The sequence below is a fragment of the Sinocyclocheilus rhinocerous genome, unplaced genomic scaffold, assembly GCF_001515625.1.
Source record: "Sinocyclocheilus rhinocerous isolate Xijiao unplaced genomic scaffold, SAMN03320098_v1.1 scaffold4184, whole genome shotgun sequence".
In the NCBI taxonomy this organism is placed as follows: Eukaryota; Metazoa; Chordata; class Actinopteri; order Cypriniformes; family Cyprinidae; genus Sinocyclocheilus; species Sinocyclocheilus rhinocerous.
Window position 1 is genome coordinate 45,623 of NW_015635202.1, and position 9,253 is coordinate 54,875.

The following is a 9,253-nucleotide window of genomic DNA, read 5'->3' on the forward strand; positions in this document are numbered from 1 at the left end:
AGTGTGCTTTAAGGGAGTTTTTTTAAATTATGAAACTGTTAGCAACAAATTTAAATCTATTTTAATGACTGAAGTTTACAGTATAACCACAGGAATGAGGACGAACTTGTCAAACATCAAGCAAGTACTTTCAGTTTTTAGGCTCTCGTTTAAACATGTTTTATGAGGACATAAGTATGATTTTGCCTGTTTGGTTATTGTTTTTTTTTCTTTTCTAAGCGATGCACAGCAAGGTAAGATCATTAGTTTCATAGCATAACTTCTGATAAGACAGATGTTAGTTACAGACAAACGTAGACACAATTCTATTCAGAGCACCTAAGGAAAGAAAATTAGATGAGAGAGAAAACTAGGGGTGAAGTCAGCAAAAGTGGGAAAATGTTTGGTAAACTGTGTATTAAATACAAATAAATGTATTCTACCAGAAATTCTCCAAGTTTCTTGTATCTCCCACTATGTTTTTTAAAGGAATATGGGTTTATGCAGAGATTCAAAAATGTTACCCATTAAATACCCTTTTTATTTTTTTCTTCAAGCCTCTCGGTAGAAATCGCTTTCCAGGCCCCTCTCTCTCGTCGGGCCCTTGGAATCATCCTAATCTGTTTTTATACAGTATCTTCCCTATGTCTGCGGAAAAATTATCGCTATTATGGTGGAGGCATTGAGCAGGTGTAGATGACCAGTCCAGAGTCATTCTGAATAAACACTGAATTCTAATGATCCAGGTTTGTTCTGCAAAAAAAGCTGTTTGTTTTCAGTTCTTGTTTTTTCTGTCAGCATCTTCTAATCTGAGTCAGCTCATTAAGGAATACTCTGCATTATTAAGGAAACTTATGACAGTTCCTGTATTAGATTTATTGTTTTTTTACGCTGCAAATATGATGCTGATTTTCACATTTGTGTTACATGAACTTCAGTTCTCTAATCGCTTCAGTCGAATGAACATTGGTGAATTATGAAATGGTGTTTTATAGCAGTGAGAGTTTAAAAACATAGGTTTTGATGGTCTGATCAAAAGAGCCACAAAAGTTGGAAACGCATGTTAATACCAGGTGAACACAGATCAATGTCACAGTGTTACACTCTTCAGGAAGCCGAACTAGTGACTGTCAAACCAGTGACTTCTGAGTAGCTATTTAACATAAAAATTACGTTCATCAACTTTACGATCTAAGAGGTATTATAAATTGCAAACCAAAAACAATTATTTATCTTATTATTGACCTTCTTAATGTGTGTGTGTGTGGGGGATAGCTCACCCAAAATGACAAATCTGTCATCATTTACTCACCCTCAAGATGTTCCAATCATGTATGCGTTTCTTTCTTCTGCTGAACATAAAAGAAGATATTTTGAAGAATGTTGGTAACCAAACATTTGTCGGTAGCCATTGACTTCCATAGTATTTTATTTTTTTTCATACTATGGAAGTCAGTGTGGAAGTAAATATTTTTTATTTTGTATTCCTCATAGAGCCTCTCTTCTCTCTGGTTACTGTATAGTGCAATACATGATTTACTGTAAGTGTTGTTATAGCCAGCCGGCACCCATAGCACTTCTGGTAAAGATATGGATGTAACCCCAGTGTGTCCTGGCCAAAAACATGTCAAGAGACTCCTTTTCTTTTAAAGGGGTCATATGATGCTTTTTTAAAGATCATTATTTTGTGTATTTGGTGTAACAGAATATGTTGACATGCTTTAATGTTCAAAAAACAAATTATTTTTCAAATACTGTACGTTATTGTAGGTCCTCTTTGAGTCTGTGTAAAACATTGTCTGGAGTGCTGTGCAGCACCTAAGGATTCTCAGTAGCATCAAGTATGTGTTGTTTTATTTTCTTTTTTTAAATACATTGAATTTTAGAATTATTAATCATTTATGTAATTGTCGTGTGATTTATATAATGTATTGACTTTATTATTAATATTATTATTTTCTGTCATTTTATGTTTAAATATTTTAGATTACTTATTTTCTCGCTCTTTCAATTCTTGCTGTTGTTATTTAATGTTATACAGTAATTGTGTGGTTTAAAGGGATTTCTCTTCAGCAGTAAGCAAAAAGAGATTGTCTCTATTTTAAAGGTTTTTAACGTCACATGACAATATTGTGAAGCAGTCATTTCCCATTGCATATTTTTCTTGTGTGTGTTTTTATTATATTTATCTTGTGTCTCTATAGTGTTCCTGGCTGTACCTTAATCATGCAATCAGTGCAATTCACAGGGAACATGTATTGATCAAACTATCTACTATGTACTTGTATGACCGGTAAAAGTGTCTGACAGATGCATACTGTAAATGTGCCTTTAGTCAACATGTGTTAAATGTGCAATGTTAAGAAATAAACAAGTCTTGAGTGAGAGTGTGTTTTAATGCATGGGAACATCTTCACTGATATCAGACACTTCTCTCAGCTCATACAGCAGCACAGTTTAGAGAGTCAGATAATAACTAGGAAATTATGAGATTATGATGCCTAAAAATGTTATATATGTAGGAAACTCACTAGGTTTTGAGATTATGAGGCCCAAAAAATGGTCAAGAAGGTTGACTTCATGCACTCAACTAACACAGCTTTGTTTAACTTTTAACTTTTTTCCATTTGGTCCATCTTTGACTATCTAGAGATGAAATATTAACCCTGCTGTATTTGACACTCTCTGAGGCCTTGATCTCTTTACTATTTCTAACACAAACTGCCAAAAATTTAATTATGGATGTCTTGCCTAAAACCTCTAGTACACTCTTAAATTTAAAGGTTCATTATTGGCATTGACAGTTCTATAAAAATTAACATCCATAAAACCTTTTCATTCCACAAAAGTGGCTTTATAGTCGAAAAAACTCTTTAGATTATTAAAATGTTCTTTACACTAAGAAAAAAAAACATATATGTCTAGTCACTGAAAGGTTTTTTGGTGGAACCAAAAAGTGTTCTTTCTATAGCAACACTGTGAAAACTTTTTTGGAACCTACAGTAAATTCAATTTAATCTTTTTCAGATTTAAGTATTTTATTGTCTACACTAAATCAAATGATCTGTCTCCGGTTATCTAAAAAAATCTTTGATGATCAACCGTGCTTCATAGTTGGAAGCATTCAGGGTTGACTGTTCCGCGTTTTTTAGTCGAATTGGGCTACTTTTAAAATCTTGCCAAAAAAGAATAAAAACAACAACAAAAAACAGTGATAGTATGATGAGTTTTGTGAGGGATGGGAAATGAAAGCAGACTGTAAAATTGTGAATAACGCGTAACAGTGACGCAAGTATGTTGGTATGGGTGTGGCATGTTTTGATTGGCCTTTGGGCTAGTTTTGTAATGCAGACCTGGCAACCCTGGGAGGCAACGTCAACTGATTTTACCTCTGTCTGTGTGTGTGTGTGTGTGTGTGTGTGTGTGTGTGTCCTGTGTATGTTCATCTGTACCTGTCCTGGTCACCTGGAAGAAGTTGAAAGACGATTGAAATATGAATTAAAAATGGTTTAATAGGCTCTGGTTTAAAACATGTTTTATAAAGAAATAGGAATGGGTTTGTTTTTATTGTTATATCCTTTTCTAAGTGATGCACAGCCAGGTAAGCATGAGGTCATATTTTAGTATAGTATCAGACAGTATATTTACCCTATTCTGATCGATAAGAACTGTACAGCTTAAACTGAACATTGTGATTTTTCAGGTTATTTTCAAGCTATTTTAAGTAACCATATTTTCGCCTATCGTTTTACGTGCTACGATGAATATTTGGTTTTAAGGTTTAAAAAAACAACAAACAAACAAAAAAAAGATTTTTACCCAAGTCATTTATATAACTAATCGAATTTAAAGTGGCATTTTAAAAGCCTGGTGCAGTGAAAAAAAAGGCTTTAAAGCGTTACGCCTTAAGCGTTATGAATCCAACAAAGTTCAAGAGTCTGTAAAAAACATTATGATGCCAAAGTGAAAGCATATTTTCTTAGCGATAGATGCTATTTACACTAAGTGACAACACAAGTATTTTCTTAGCGATATGCTGTTTACACTAAGTGAAAATATGTTCTATTTTTTTATTACGTAAAAGTCGCAGTAGCCTATTTTCTTTGCAATAAGTGTAAGTAGCTAGATACTATTTATACTGAAGCAGTGGCAGGTAGCTATTTGCACCTCAGTATTGTTGTAGATTAACAGGATGCAATAGTAGCGTGTAAATGATTCTAATGATTAAATAGATGTCGCCTTATTGCTATAATAAAGCCCTTCCTACACCTACCACTAACACCAATATAGCCTCATTATTAAACACGTTATGCATATTAGTTCCACTTTTCGAATACTTTCTTAATTGAAAGCAAATGCCTTTCTGATCTGATGTGTGATAAAGTTTGAAGAGCAAGTTCGGCAAAAGGCGTTTTGAACGTGCATCGATCGCATTAAAAGCTATAGGCCTACTTGTATGCATCAGCAGCTACCCCACTGTACGACTGTTGCATGCGGCATCGTTTTTAATTTTGTGTGGCTGAATCAGACATTGCCATTAAAAAGACGAAGCGCCGTATTTATTAAAGAGGAGCTCCGTTGTGTTGATGCGAATGGCGATTTCGTTGTGTTGTGCACGGCTTTTGCCACCGAAGCGCGAACAACAGACTTCAGTCAGTCATACTAAAGGAAGTTGCTAATCGGTCTTCAGAAATATAGGGTCGAACAAGACATAAACAAATCACAATGTTGCAGTTAGTAGTAGAGGATAAATAACAGAAATATGGTCATTCTAAGCAATTTTAAAATGGTTGGATGCTTTTTTATATAGTCATCACATACATTGTATCAGGACCTTTTGTTTGGACAAAACGTGTTGTGTGTATGTTTGTTTTCATAGTTTTTTGTGTTTTCAGTGAAACATTACCTGCACTAGCTTAGACTAAAGCAGACACACTCCCAGAGTTCAGTGCTGTGGTTGTGGTTGATGACAAACAGATCAAACACTACAGTAATGAAAAACGAGTCTGGATTGTGACTGAAGATGACTGGACTGAAGCTCCTGAGGAACCACCTGATTCTAGAGACTGGTTCATACATCAGAACAGGACTCTGTCAATCTGCGCATACTCAGAGTGTTCTGGTGAGTTTAGTGGTTTCTCTTGTTAATTAATTATCACACACTTTATGAAACTGCATATATTCATCTACAAATGTATACATAATGGAGAGAGTAAGTTGTTCATACTGCAAATTTCCATGAACTCATAAGTTCCTCATAAGTGTTGTTCTGTGATTGCAGAGCTCCATGTTCTTCAGAGAATAATTGACTGAGAACTGAATAAATGTCTTAATGGAACAATGACAAATCTGACTGTCTTTGACAAATATGGATTTGATGGAGAGGATTTTATAGACTTTAGTTCTGACACTCTGCAGTGGATTGATAAAAACCCCAAAGCCAAAGAAACCGAAATGAAATGGGATCAACAAACAGAACGCATTGAACTCCTGCAGCATTACCTCCAGACCTGCATGAACTGGATCTCCACATTTAATAACACACAAAAGAGTAAGTTCTAACTGCATAATTTTAATTAAAGTGCCCTTATTATTCTTATTTACAGGTTCATAATCTTGTTTATGGGGTCTACTAGAACATGTTTACATCATTTAATGTTTAAAAAAAATGGATTTAGTGGATGTTGTGTGTCTGTGTGTTCTCTCCATGTGCAGCGTTATCTTTTATTCACCTTCATGTTGTTGACTTTATTTCTTCTGTGCAACATGAAGATAAATAATGTTTTTCACAGCACATAGAACCAAATTATTTTGAAATATTACTTTGTTTTTTTCATTATGACTTTATGCTTTCTTTTCCAGCTCCACCAGATGTTCATGTCTTTGCAGTGAAAGCTCCTGATCAAAGCAAGCTGGTTCTGAGCTGTCTGGCCACTGGTTTCTACCCCAGAGAGGTTGAGATGAACATCAGATTGGACAGAATTAACACTGAAAACAAAACATTATCTGGAGTCAGACCAAATGATGATGAAACCTTTCAGATGAGAACCAGTGTGAAGATCGACAGAAACCACAAAGGATCTTATGACTGTCTGGTCATTCACAGCAGTCTGACAGAACCAGCTTCAACAAATTGGGGTAAAATCCCAATTCAGTCTTGTGTGAATGTGTGAATGGCCTTTATACAGCAACACTGCTTCTGCGTGCATTTATACATGCAATACAATTTTTGTATTGCATGTATAAAATATGAAACAAATAATACTAGTCAATGCTGTTAATATTGCTTGCCACAAATAATTACAGTTAAAGTGCCTCAGCTCATGCCAACATGTTCAATGCATTTATACAGTTTTTTCCCCTTTATTCTGCAGGTGGAACATGTTTTGACAGTGAAACTATGTGGCCTGTTATCGTAGGAGTAGCAGTAGCTGTAGTTGCAGTTCTAGGGTCAGCTTGTTGGCTTTGTGTAAACTATACAACGGTGAGTTCTAAATATTCAACATTATCATTGTGTTCAAATATCCTTGTTTTAAAGACATTTTAAAGTGAACGAATCATAGATGGACCTATTGACCGCATGCACTTTATGAAATATGTGAACTGATTTTTAATACTGAAAACAAAACATTATCTGGAGTCAGACCAAATGATGATGGATCCTTTCAGATGAGAACCAGTGTGAAGATCGACAGAAACCACAAAGGATCTTATGACTGTCTGGTCATTCACAGCAGTCTGACAAAACCAGCTTCAACAAATTGGGGTAAAATCCCAATTCAGTCTTGTGTGAATGTGTGAATGGCCTTTATAAAGCAACACTGCTTCTGCGTGCATTTATACATGCAATACCATTTTTGTATTGCATGTATAAAATATGAAACAAATAATACTAGTCAATGCTGTTAATATTGCTTGCCACAAATAATTACAGTTAAAGTGCCTCAGCTCATGCCAACATGTTCAATGCATTTATACAGTTTTTTCCCCTTTATTCTGCAGGTGGAACATGTTTTGACAGTGAAACTATGTGGCCTGTTATCGTAGGAGTAGCAGTAGCTGTAGTTGCAGTTCTAGGGTCAGCTTGTTGGCTTTGTGTAAACTATCCAACGGTGAGTTCTAAATATTCAACATTATCATTGTGTTCAAATATCCTTGTTTTAAAGACATTTTAAAGTGAACGAATCATAGATGGACCTATTGACCGCATGCACTTTATGAAATATGTGAACTGATTTTTGAAGTTAAAATTGTAGGATTTTTGATTGTTTTCATTGTTTAAAATTTACTCTGTAGTTCAATGTGTGATACATTATTATAAGATAATATGCATTAACATGTACTGAATTCTACATTTACTAAAACAAGATATCTGTATCAAGCTGAAGTGTTTATAAACGTCTGCTGTATCTTCTGTTTTTTTTTTTTTAGGTTATAGGTACTGCTATTGTAGCATCATCGAATCCAAATTTATACATCCTTAACTATGTTGATGAACAAAACGAACTGTGATTGGTCTGTTGAATATTAAGAGAGGAGTCACACTACTGAGTGGGGTTTCTGCTCCGGCTCCACTCCGGGTTTTCTGAATAGCAAACCTGTCACCATTTGAAAGTTGTCATTTTGAATCCAAAATAGGTCATTTGTGTAATACAGCTTTTTACAGTAGGCTGTCAGTCGTACCAACTCAATTCTGTAGCCGCTGAAAGACGACTGCTTTCAAACGCTCCTGTGTATATTTGTGTGTGTGCTCTGGTTTCTAATTACAAAGGCAAAGGTTTAAATTGACAGTGAGTTTTTGCGTATTGTAGTTTTGAGTATTGTAGCCAACCACAGACATTTCTGTTGAATTCAGTGGCCTGGAGATGTACTTGCTAAATTATAATTGACTGAAATGCTGAATTGAAATATTTTGCATTCTACTAATGTATTGTGAGATTATGAGTTTCGTAAAAAAGAGAGGGACCTTTGTGTACCTTTATGAAAACAAGACTGTTTATGATTACTAGGCTACTAGTGGTTTTCAAGCTGAAATTGTGTATAGCACAATTTCAGTAACTGTAAAATGTGTGTTTTAGGTATGGAAGTGGCATATGTTGAGTTTTGACATTTGGATGGGGTCATTGGGCTTGATTTGAGCTATGATTTGGCCTTTGGGCCAAGACCTAGCAACCCTGTGTCCAGGCATGAGTTTTGGGCCATATTTCATTTTTAGTGGTCTTAACATTCCAACAATAGAAGACAACAAATTGTGGTGTTAAGTATTTATGTAAATTAATTTGTTACTGTACTTTCTGGTTACTTTATTAATTATACTGCATATCAAAGATGTTAGAAATGTTTACGCTGTACTCCATATATTATAACAACAACACTATATCTTGTACTTTTGAAACCTGGTGACTTTACGCAAATGCGAGTGCATTAGCAGGTAGTTGTGAACCCCAGGTGTTTTATATATGAGATGAAGACATGGGTGCATGAGGCCGAAACCAGCACGTCCAATGCAAGTAAGAATATTTCATTTTACTTTATATATATATATATATATATATATATATTAAAGAGACCTTTTTGAAAGATATTGGTTTATTTATGAATTTAAACGAATGAATCTAAGGCATCACAAAGAGAGTGGTAATGGAGGCTTGTGATTTTTTTTTTTTTGAGAGGATATATGTTGGAATATCGTTCTATTATTTTTAAATGTCTTACTGCTACCTTGGCCAAGTCCCCCTTGTAAAATAGAGATTTTAATCTCAATGAAACTTCCTGGTAAAATAAAGGTAAATAAATAAAAATGATGAATGTTTGTAGATGTTTAAGAGGTTGCTGTGTCAAACTTGATTTACTGTAATTTTGAGGTGTTCAGTTTCATTTTGATTTTAGAAAATAAATGTGATTGCTCTCCTCTCAAATCAACTTTGTTTGTTTTTTTACTGGCATGTCTCTTCGGTGTTGAGGACTAGTGCATTTTGAGCCTATACTTAGTACGAGAAATCAAGTTTTTAGTTTTTTTTTTAGTTTAGATGTTGAATCCTCACTGCTAAAAAATTCACAGACATTTGATAAAGCAACATTTCTGTTGTTTTACCTTCTTGCGATCTCTTAAATGTATGAATTCTATTCTATTCTATGTTAGTTCTGACTGTAACCAGCAGAGGGCAGCATGAAACTGTGTGTCTGAGAGTCCAGGGGCCTCATTTATAAAATGGGGGGTATAAACCGTCCTAAATTTGTTCTAAGATCATTTCTCAAAAGTGCGTAAGTGCGA

The 9,253-nt window shown here is 34.8% G+C and overlaps 1 pseudogene; it reads left to right on the forward strand.

Annotated features, from left to right (window-relative positions):
• The first annotated feature begins 221 nt into the window (after window positions 1-221).
• LOC107746766 (zinc-alpha-2-glycoprotein-like) overlaps window positions 222-9,253 on the forward strand; it is a 9,948-nt pseudogene continuing 916 nt past the window's right edge.